The sequence below is a fragment of the Melospiza melodia genome, chromosome 6 (assembly GCF_035770615.1).
Source record: "Melospiza melodia melodia isolate bMelMel2 chromosome 6, bMelMel2.pri, whole genome shotgun sequence".
Taxonomy (NCBI): Eukaryota; Metazoa; Chordata; class Aves; order Passeriformes; family Passerellidae; genus Melospiza; species Melospiza melodia.
The window spans coordinates 77,340,063-77,348,821 of NC_086199.1; the positions used below are offsets into that span (position 1 = coordinate 77,340,063).

The 8,759-nt window shown below is 44.5% G+C and overlaps 1 long non-coding RNA gene across 2 annotated transcripts; it reads left to right on the top strand.

Annotated features, from left to right (window-relative positions):
* The first annotated feature begins 568 nt into the window (after positions 1 to 568).
* On the top strand, positions 569 to 8,436 carry LOC134419710 (uncharacterized). Of its 2 annotated transcripts, XR_010028117.1 has the most exons (8): positions 569 to 702; positions 4,262 to 4,326; positions 4,938 to 5,001; positions 5,277 to 5,881; positions 6,031 to 6,106; positions 6,224 to 6,549; positions 6,890 to 7,007; positions 8,153 to 8,435. It is a non-coding gene; the product is annotated as an uncharacterized LOC134419710 (long non-coding RNA). The 2 variants fall into 2 exon arrangements; XR_010028116.1 differs by having other exon boundaries at positions 4,938 to 5,881; positions 8,153 to 8,436.
* The last annotated feature ends 323 nt before the right edge of the window (positions 8,437 to 8,759 follow it).

An 8,759-nucleotide genomic window follows, 5' to 3' on the forward strand; every position in this document is an offset into this window, starting at 1 on the left:
GCTCTCCTAGGGGGTGAAATTGGAGGGGAGAAGGCATTTCTTTGCCCTTGTTGAAGTGAGGTGAGCCCCGCCTGCGGCATCAGTTTCGGGGTTGGGTAGGGGGAAGCCGCAGCTCTGGCAGCGTTTGCAGGGCTGCAATGGGGCTGTGCCGCTGCATTGGAGGGCGCTCCTCGTGGCCGCGGCCCGGCCCGGAACGTTCCCGGTCCGGAACGTTCCCGCTCAGGAGCGCTGCTGGCACGGCCCGGGCAGCTGCTGGGGCGCACGGGGGATTCGGCGCGGCCGGGCCGGCCGAGGGCGGCAGTGGCGGAGCCGCGCCAGTGCGAGCCGTGCGGAGCCGAGCGGAGCCGGGCCGGGCCGGCCAAGGGCGGCAGAGGCGGCGCGGGCGCTGCTGCGCCGGCCCGGGCGGTGCCGGCCGCTCCGTCCGCTCCGGGCGCGGGGCTCGGGCGCCGCCGGTAGCCCCGGGCCCGGTGCCGGCCCCGCCGGGCAGGGGCAGCGGGCGGGGCTCCCCGGGACGGCGCCGGCCCCGCGTGCCGGAGCAGCCGCCGCAGGAGCCGCTTTCCTGCCGGGAGCCGCGCTCCGTCCGGGGCCGGCAGCGAGCGTGGGGTTCGGCCGCTCCACGTTCGGCGGTGCCGTGGCTCGGAGGCGCTTTGGAGGCGTTGATGGCATCGCTGGGTTCGGTTTGCAGCGGCTGTCCGCTAAGGGGTATGGTGTTCTTCCTGAGCGGCACGGTTCTCGGTGCCGGTAGGGATGATAAAGGTTCGTTTTGGATTGGGTTTTGTAGTAGGATATATATTTTTTTGGCGGGGTGTTATGTTTAGAAGGGCGCACAATGGTTTTTACGGGTCGTAGTGCGAAGCAGCGGTTTGCATTTTAATTCTGTTGCGGTGGCTTTTATTAGCGTGAGTGTGTAGTGTTTGTTTTGGGCGGCTTGGGGAAGCGTCCTGTCGTTCATAGCAGCGGGTTTTTAATCTCGATAATTGCATGTGTGTTTATCATCTTCCAGGGCTTTTATTTGTTTGGTTTGTTTGATTGTAGTGTATGTTTTATGGTTACGGGTAATTTGGGGGACATTGTTTATGGTTACGTTTGTCTTTAGTCTTTGTGTTTGTTTCTAGGTGGTATTTTTATTTTGATAGCTTGAGGCACTATGGGTTTATTCAGTGGGGAATAATTTTTTTGTTGCAGATTTATCTGGTTTTTGGTATTATTCTTGTTGTTGGTTTCTTTATTTTCCTTTTTTGTTGTTGTTGTTGTCTTTTAATGTATTTGAGTATTGTTTATCAGGGTTTTTTTTGGGAACATGGGTATTTATATGGTGGGTTTTTAAGGTATTTATTTATTTGGGTAGGTAATTTCTTAGTTTTTAGTGGTTGAGATGTTTTCCCATTTTGTTAATTAGTTCAGGTTTTAAAATTATTTTTACAGAGGATTGTTTATTCTTTGAGTTAGTGTAGAAGTAGAATTTTGGTTTTTTTTTTTGTTTGTTTTTAGTAATGTTGTTCAGGGTGAGTGGCACTGGCTTGAGTTTAGTAGATTGGTTTGACATTTTTTTAGTACTTTTTGTAATTTGCTGTGTGTGTTTCTAGAGGATTTTCTTTTATTTTGGTTCCATTTTTCTGTCGTGATGAGAATTGTTATTGAAAAGAGTGTTCTTTGTTTTTTTGCTGACACTTGTTTGGCTGTTGGAGGTCTCTTGATGTTTTTGGAAGATATTGGGGGGAATTTGATGCTGTTTGTTCTGTCATTTCATTTAGGAATTGGATTTTAAATATGCAATTATGACTCTAACTATATTGAAACAAAAGAAATAGATGTGTAGCAATGGGAATGGGCCAATTTTATTTTTATATATTCGGTCAATTTTTGAAATTTAACATGTAACATAAGTCATTATATGTTACAATAAGTTACTCTAATTTTAATAGAGTATTGTGTATGTTTATAGATATATGAATAGAGAATATAAATGTAAATACAACCCAAACAAAAATACAAATATATAAATGTATTGCAACTATATGCAGATATATAAAAAATTAATAATAAATTGTAAATGTAAAATAACATGAATTGTAAAGTATATAATACACGTAATACTGCATATATTTTATTAAATATATTATAGGAAATGGATATAAAATAGATATAAATATGGATGTGATATATGTATCTATCTATCTATATCTATCATGTGTTGTATATTATGATAAATATAAATATAAAAAAAATTTAGGTAGTTTAAAATAATGGATGGTTTTGTTTTTTCTTTGCCAAAGCAGGGGTTTTCGTGTAAAAATTACAAATACAAATAATATAAAGGTAGAAATACAAGCATAGAAATATATCATAAACACATTAAAGATTTATATAAAAATTAGAAATATAAGGAAAAATAAGTTGTAGCAGTAGATATGGTAAATAATTTTAAAAATAATTCCCGTATATTTTTTGAACAAGGTGCATAATATATATAGTTATTAATATAATGCATCAATATAAACTATAAATTTATATAAAATATCAACTATCTATAAGAAGGAATAAAAGCTCTGTGTCACGTGCAGCAGTAGAAAATTTCAGGCTCCCAGGGAATAAATAGTTTTCTTTAAATCATTTTCGTTTTGGAGTTTTTTTTTTTACTCCCGGGTAGCCTGAAAGTTTCTACTGCTGTACGTGACACAGAACTGCTGCTTTTTTATTCTAAAGGTGGAAAGGTAAACCAAGATTAGAAATACAAGAAAGGGGAAGTGGAAGTGGAAGTGGAAGTGGAAGTGGAAGGGGAAGGGGAAAGGAAAGGAAAGGAAAGGAAAGGAAAGGAAAGGAAAGGAAAGGAAAGGAAAGGAAAGGAAAGGAAAGGAAAGGAAAGGAAAGGAAAGGAAAGGAAAGGAAAGGAAAGGAAAGGAAAGGAATGGAAAGGAAAGGAAAGGAAAGGAAAGGAAAGGAAAGGAAGCAGGAGAGCAAGAGGGAAGGGAAGTGGTGAAAAAAAAAACCGAGTGAAAAAAGTAAAAAGAGTTGGAGGGAAAAAGAGCGGGCATTGGGGAGGAGCGGTGCTGCCTCAGGTGCTTCCCCGCCGTGGGGCGAAGGACCCGTTTGATGCCCAGGAGGGACTGCAGCTGCCGGTGGCTCCCCGGGGACGGAGCTGTGGCTGTCAGCCCGAGACTACAACTCCCGGCAGGCCCTGCTGCTGGCGCGGCGTGTGACGCAACGGCCGACGCGGCACATGAGTGGCTGGCGTGCCAGGCGGCCGCGCGGGGCTGTGTGCGGGCAGCTGCGCAGCGCGGAAGGAGCGTCCGCCCGGTTCCTCGGCCGCACTCAGCGGTGCCGGGGGCGGGGGCGCTGCCGCCCGCCGATGGCGGAGGGCGAGGCGGTGCTTTGCTGCCGCGGGCCGGGAGCTGCGGGAGCCGCCCCGGGCGAGCGGCGCCGGGCGCTCCCGCGGTCCCGGTGGGGCGGCCGCCCTCGGGCTGGCGGATGCGCCGGAGGAGCCCCCGAGCTGCAGCCGTCTCCCTCGGGCTGCTGCCGGTGCTGCGGGCGGAGGCGGCTCCGCCCGTGTTGGACGCTGCGAGCAGGGAGCGCTGCGGTATCGCCGGCATGACGGGGCTGCTGCCTGCGTTAGTGCTCGTGGCTCTTTGTGCCGTGACAGCGGATGGAGCGGCGCTGGGCGGTAAAGCCAGAGATGGCCGGGAGAATGCCCAGCGCAGGGAGCGGCCGGGCTGTGTGCTTCGGATGGCACAGGTGCGAGCTGCAAAGTCACCCCCCCTTCCGCCCCTGCCCTCCCGAGCCCCGGGGAAAATGCTTTCCAGCATTGTCGAGCTTCTGAGAGACAAAACTTGTGATTTGACACTAGCATCCAGAAAAGGTTTCTGTCTAGATTAGCAAATGTCTAAATTGTTCTTGGTTACATCCCATGACCGGTTTTAGGCAGTGACTTCATACTGCTTTTAGGATTTTCTTGTACACTGGTGAGAAAATAGGCAGGTCTGATAGTGGTTTCACTTTTTTTCTACTTCACGTTCCATAAGATTCTTTTATCCAAGCGATTGTTTTAAAATTCTACTGTAAGCGTTTGTGGTTCACTTTTTTTTTCTTTGCAGCACCCGGGCCTTTTTTTTTTTCTCTAAATTGGGAGTAAATATAGCTGAGTAAAATTACCTTGGTTATCTTCCTTCTTTTTAAACTTAATTGTTTTTATTAATAATTCTATTTGAATATGCAGAAAAAGTGGGTATGTCCTGTAATCTATGCTAGCTTTTCTCGTTTACAGGGTACTCACAAAATATGTCTCCCTTAGTGTCCCACAGAAACATTCTGGGTGAAATCTGAATTAAGGTATGTGTTTTCAAATAAGTAATCAGTTTAGATATTTGCCTGTGTACCTTTTCCTGTAATTCAGAGCTTGTGTTCTGTGGGTTTTATGATAAACCTGTAAAACATGTAAGAATGGTTTTGCAAGTCTGAATCGTTGAAGGCAGCAATAAGTGGATTTAAAGCCTGTTCTTGAGCAGACAAAGGGGAAAAGTGTGACTCTGATGCTGAACTTGTCATTTTTCATTTGACTTGCCTTTAATTATTGAAGAAGAGAGAGAACTAGGAAAAGAAATAGAATTGATTATTGAGCACTCCTAAAAAGCTCACCATGATTCTGTGTAGAGCCAAAGTGAAGGATGATGGAACAGAGCTCTGTGCATTAGAAGGAAATAAACCTGATGTCCACACAGAGTCTTACTAATTTCTGTTTTTAAAATGCAAAATAAGTTTAGGAAGTGTTGGAAGTTAGTATTTTGGGAAAGAAATGGCAGTTCCACAAAACATTCCATTCCATTTAAGAGCGGCCCTTGGACTGATTCATGTTGTAACTGCTGTCACTGCAATCAGTTGGTGGTTCAGCCTTGAAACGTGCACTTGGCCTTCTATAAAGCACTGTTTTGTTTGCCTTTCAGTGCTATGAGTCTTGATAAATTGGAGAAGTGCCCAAGAGAAATTCATCATCCTGAGATACAAAAGGTAGGAAGTGACTTTTTTTGGTTTGGTTCTTTTTCTTTATTTTTTTCTGGAAATAGAAGTAATTAAGTATAGATACTACTGGTTTGTTTCTTCCAGTAGCTGATAATACTAATACCAATAATAATAATAATAAGAGTAAAGTAATACTACTTCAACTGTCTTTATTTATCCATTGAACTGGCCATTTTAAATCTAAACTTCTAAACACAAATCAAACCATCATCCTTGTAGAATCTTTAATAGGAGTGGGCTAAAGATCCTGGTTTTGTTGACAGGATTTATTGGTTCATGAAGAGCAAGAGGTAAGTACAAGCCTAACTACCCTCTAGCTCACAGACCTGCCCAGTGAATAGAGCTTTGTTTTTTTGATGGGCTTGTGATGACTTTGAGATCAATTGCTCATTCATTACAGTAAAAAAAAAAAAAATTGTTTTGAACATGACAGCAAAAATAACTTTAAGCACAACTTAATAATAATAGATCACCAATTTTAGTTAATAATTTTATGCTGTACTCTTGGGTGAGGGAAGACTCGGACACCCAATATGAGATCAGCAAGCTATGTTTATTGCAGAGAGTATCAGACACTTATACAGCACATAATAAGCTTATGAATATTCTGTAAGCCAAGCGATCTATTGGTTAAACTATACCATCAACTCTTCCTCATTCCTTTGGGCCTACATTCCCTATTTCCCACGTCTCTCTGTCTACTTGTTATCCTACCCAGCTAGGCCCAGGCACACGCTATCTTGCAGGTGCAAAACTCAAAAATACCTGTGTTCGGTACTTTCCCAGCTCCTGGTCGGCTAACGAGCGAATGTCTGCGTGACCTCTGTCATGGAGCCATTTCTCCACACTATACTATCAAAGTTTAAAGGTAAATTATTATATATTAGGAGATGGTGTAAAGTGTATGTTGTAATGTGTAGGATATATACAAAGATACGTACTTGAAAGTCCGTAGAGGAAACAAATTTTTACGCCTTCTGTTTGACTGTTTGTCATATATTTGGTTTTATTTCCCAGGGATCAGTGAATTTTAACTCTAGAGTCCTCTATGCTAAGGATGCTCAGCTTACAGATGATGAAATGTTCAGTAATGGTGAGTTTTTCACCTTCTCCTTCATTGTTTTGCTCATCTGAATAAAAAAAAAAAAGGCAAGATTAAAGAAAAAGCAATAGTTTTATTATTTTTACCCTGTTATGTCTGTTTCCTCAGTATTTGCTGGAGCTGTGCTTACCCAAGGTTTGGGTAAAACAAGCTTTGGGTTCCCTCTGTCTCACTGGGAGTTGCCCAATTCAGTTGCATCTGGTGAAATTCACCCTGAGACCTTACAGAACCAGCTCCAACTACGTGAGAGCCATCTGCAGTTCTCTCCAGACGCCTGGAGAATGGGCGACGTTTCTGAGGATCCGGCGAGCGTGCTTCTGTCAAAACTCAGTCTGTGAAATTTCTGGGGAAAACCCTTCTGTGTCCTGAAGGGTTCAAACTCTGGTGAGGATCCAGTTATCAGGTGCTCACCTGGATGGTTCCAGCTGCCAAAGGTAACACTTGTACTCTTGCCCTGTAGTTTACATCTATTGTATTTTTGTTATTTTGCAGGATTTTTTGTCTTTGCAAAATATTGTGCATTTCACTCTTTGGAACCTCTCAGATGGTTCTTTGGTGCAGCACCACCCCATGGGACACTTGGCTGCTGTCCTGAAGGGGTTGGTCGCTAGAATTGTGAATCCTGGAGAGTTTATAAGTCTTCTGTCCCCAGGGAGGTATCATGCTTTGTTTACTTTTGTTCTGTTGGTTAGGTGCTGCTTCTCGTTGCAAGTACGAATTTCAAACTGCCCTGTTCTTATTTTAACTGTTTTCCTGGTTCTCTCTGTCCGGCAGGGAAAGACTCTCGTATCCTTGTCGTCGGGCTCGGTGCTGTCCAAGAAGATACAGAGACTAAAAAAATCATAAGAAGCAAAATATGACTGCAGGGAAAAGAAGCTGGAGAGAACAGAAGGTGATATTGTTATCCTTACCCTGTATTAGAGACATCCGCTGTGCTTTGATGCTGGCAGCTGCCAGGGGCTTGTTAGCTCTTTGTAGGCAGGTGTAGGTGTTCACTTGTAGGTTTTTTCTCTGGACAAGTCAATTCAAACTTTGCTAAGCTTATATTTGCAGATTACTCTCTAGCACAGTCCAGCATGACATTTTTGAATGTTGTAAAAATACCATGTTACTTGGAAATTGCTAATGAAGAGAAGCTTTAGGGGAAAATAAGATTTCAGGGTTGGAAGATGTGAGAAGAATTGTGTGGGGATGTTAGACTGAAGTAAAGCACACTTGAAGCTGGACTGGCACGCTGGCAGGTCCCCTATTAAACAGTAGTGCTGAGATTAGCCTGGGGGTTGCCCATTGTTTCTGTAGAAATCAATGTTTCCTGGTCTTCAGAGGGAAGCTGCTTTGAAAAGCTGGAAGGTGCAGCATGCTGACAATCCCCGTGCTTTGGATTAAAAGTAGATTTCAGAAGGGTCCTAAGCTTTTGTCTTTTCCTAGAAGTCGATGTAATCCTGTCGAGGAGTTTTTAATTCTGTGTTGCCATGTCATCCATCAGAGCCCTGTTGTACTAATCATCATACAAGTACAAAACAAAAAATCAGACCCTGTCCCAAGCACTTAGAGCCCAGAACACGATTTCCTCGGGCTGCCATTTGTGTGCCATCGGTACTCACCACGAATTGAGCCCTCTGGCTCTGAGAGAGCCCCTGGATGCTGACGGAAGGGGGCTGGTCACAGACCCTGGAGGTGCCTGTCCCCCAGGGAGGGAGAGGACGAGGCAGTGTGGCCTGCAGGGAGGGTCTCGTCCCCAGAGAGCAGCCGGCGACTCCATGCCTGCCCGGGGCTGCGGGTGCCCCCTCGGGGTGGACGCCTGCCCTCAGGTTTCCCTCTGGGCACCCGGGGAGGGAACCAGGTCCATCCGTGTGGCAGCTGCAGGGCCTGCAGGCTCTGGGCCCTGGAGCCGAGTGAGCCTGAGCTGCTGCATGCTTGCTGTGAGCTTTGGGGTGAGCGTGCATCACTGCAGGCCTGGGATGGATTGAAATGCGCTGAGGAAAGCACAGGGAGGGAGGGAAATGCTCTGTTAACATGTGCCAATTCTTCTGTCAGACTCATCACGGCGGGACAGCGTGAGGACTGAAAGTGTAAGAAGATGCGGAGGGAAAGAGAGAATCTGACAGGAGCAGCGAACGCACGAGTGCACGAATTTTGCTTTTTGCTTGGATGTAAACTCAGGAGTTGAAAGGAATTTGGGAGTGAGAAGGGACATTTCAGAAGGAGAAGAAGAAAAAGAAGTTGTTGTTGTTGCTACAGTCCTGGCAAAAGCTTTTGTTCTAGCTAATAAAAGAAGTTAGTTTAAAAAACAAAAAGGAAAAAATGTAGTGTGTTTTTTTTTTCCTTCACTATGATATGCATTGGTGGTATATGGTGTGTTTTTTTATTTCTTGGTATTATTAACTCTGTGTAAATTGTTTTTTGAGTGAAGCTGACTTTCTGGATGGGTTGGTTTGTATTTGAGGCAGGATTAATTTCAGTAGGGTTCTTTCATAGATTTCTGATGGGTATTACTGGGATTTTGGTTTTGTTTACTGTATGTATAAACCTAGAGCTTTGGTAGGGCCAGCTGGGCTGCTGGAGTTTTGGGTGTGAATTTATTAGATGGCTTTTGTTAGATGCAGTTTTTAATTTTTGAAATGTTTTTCAGTGTAGTGGTTTT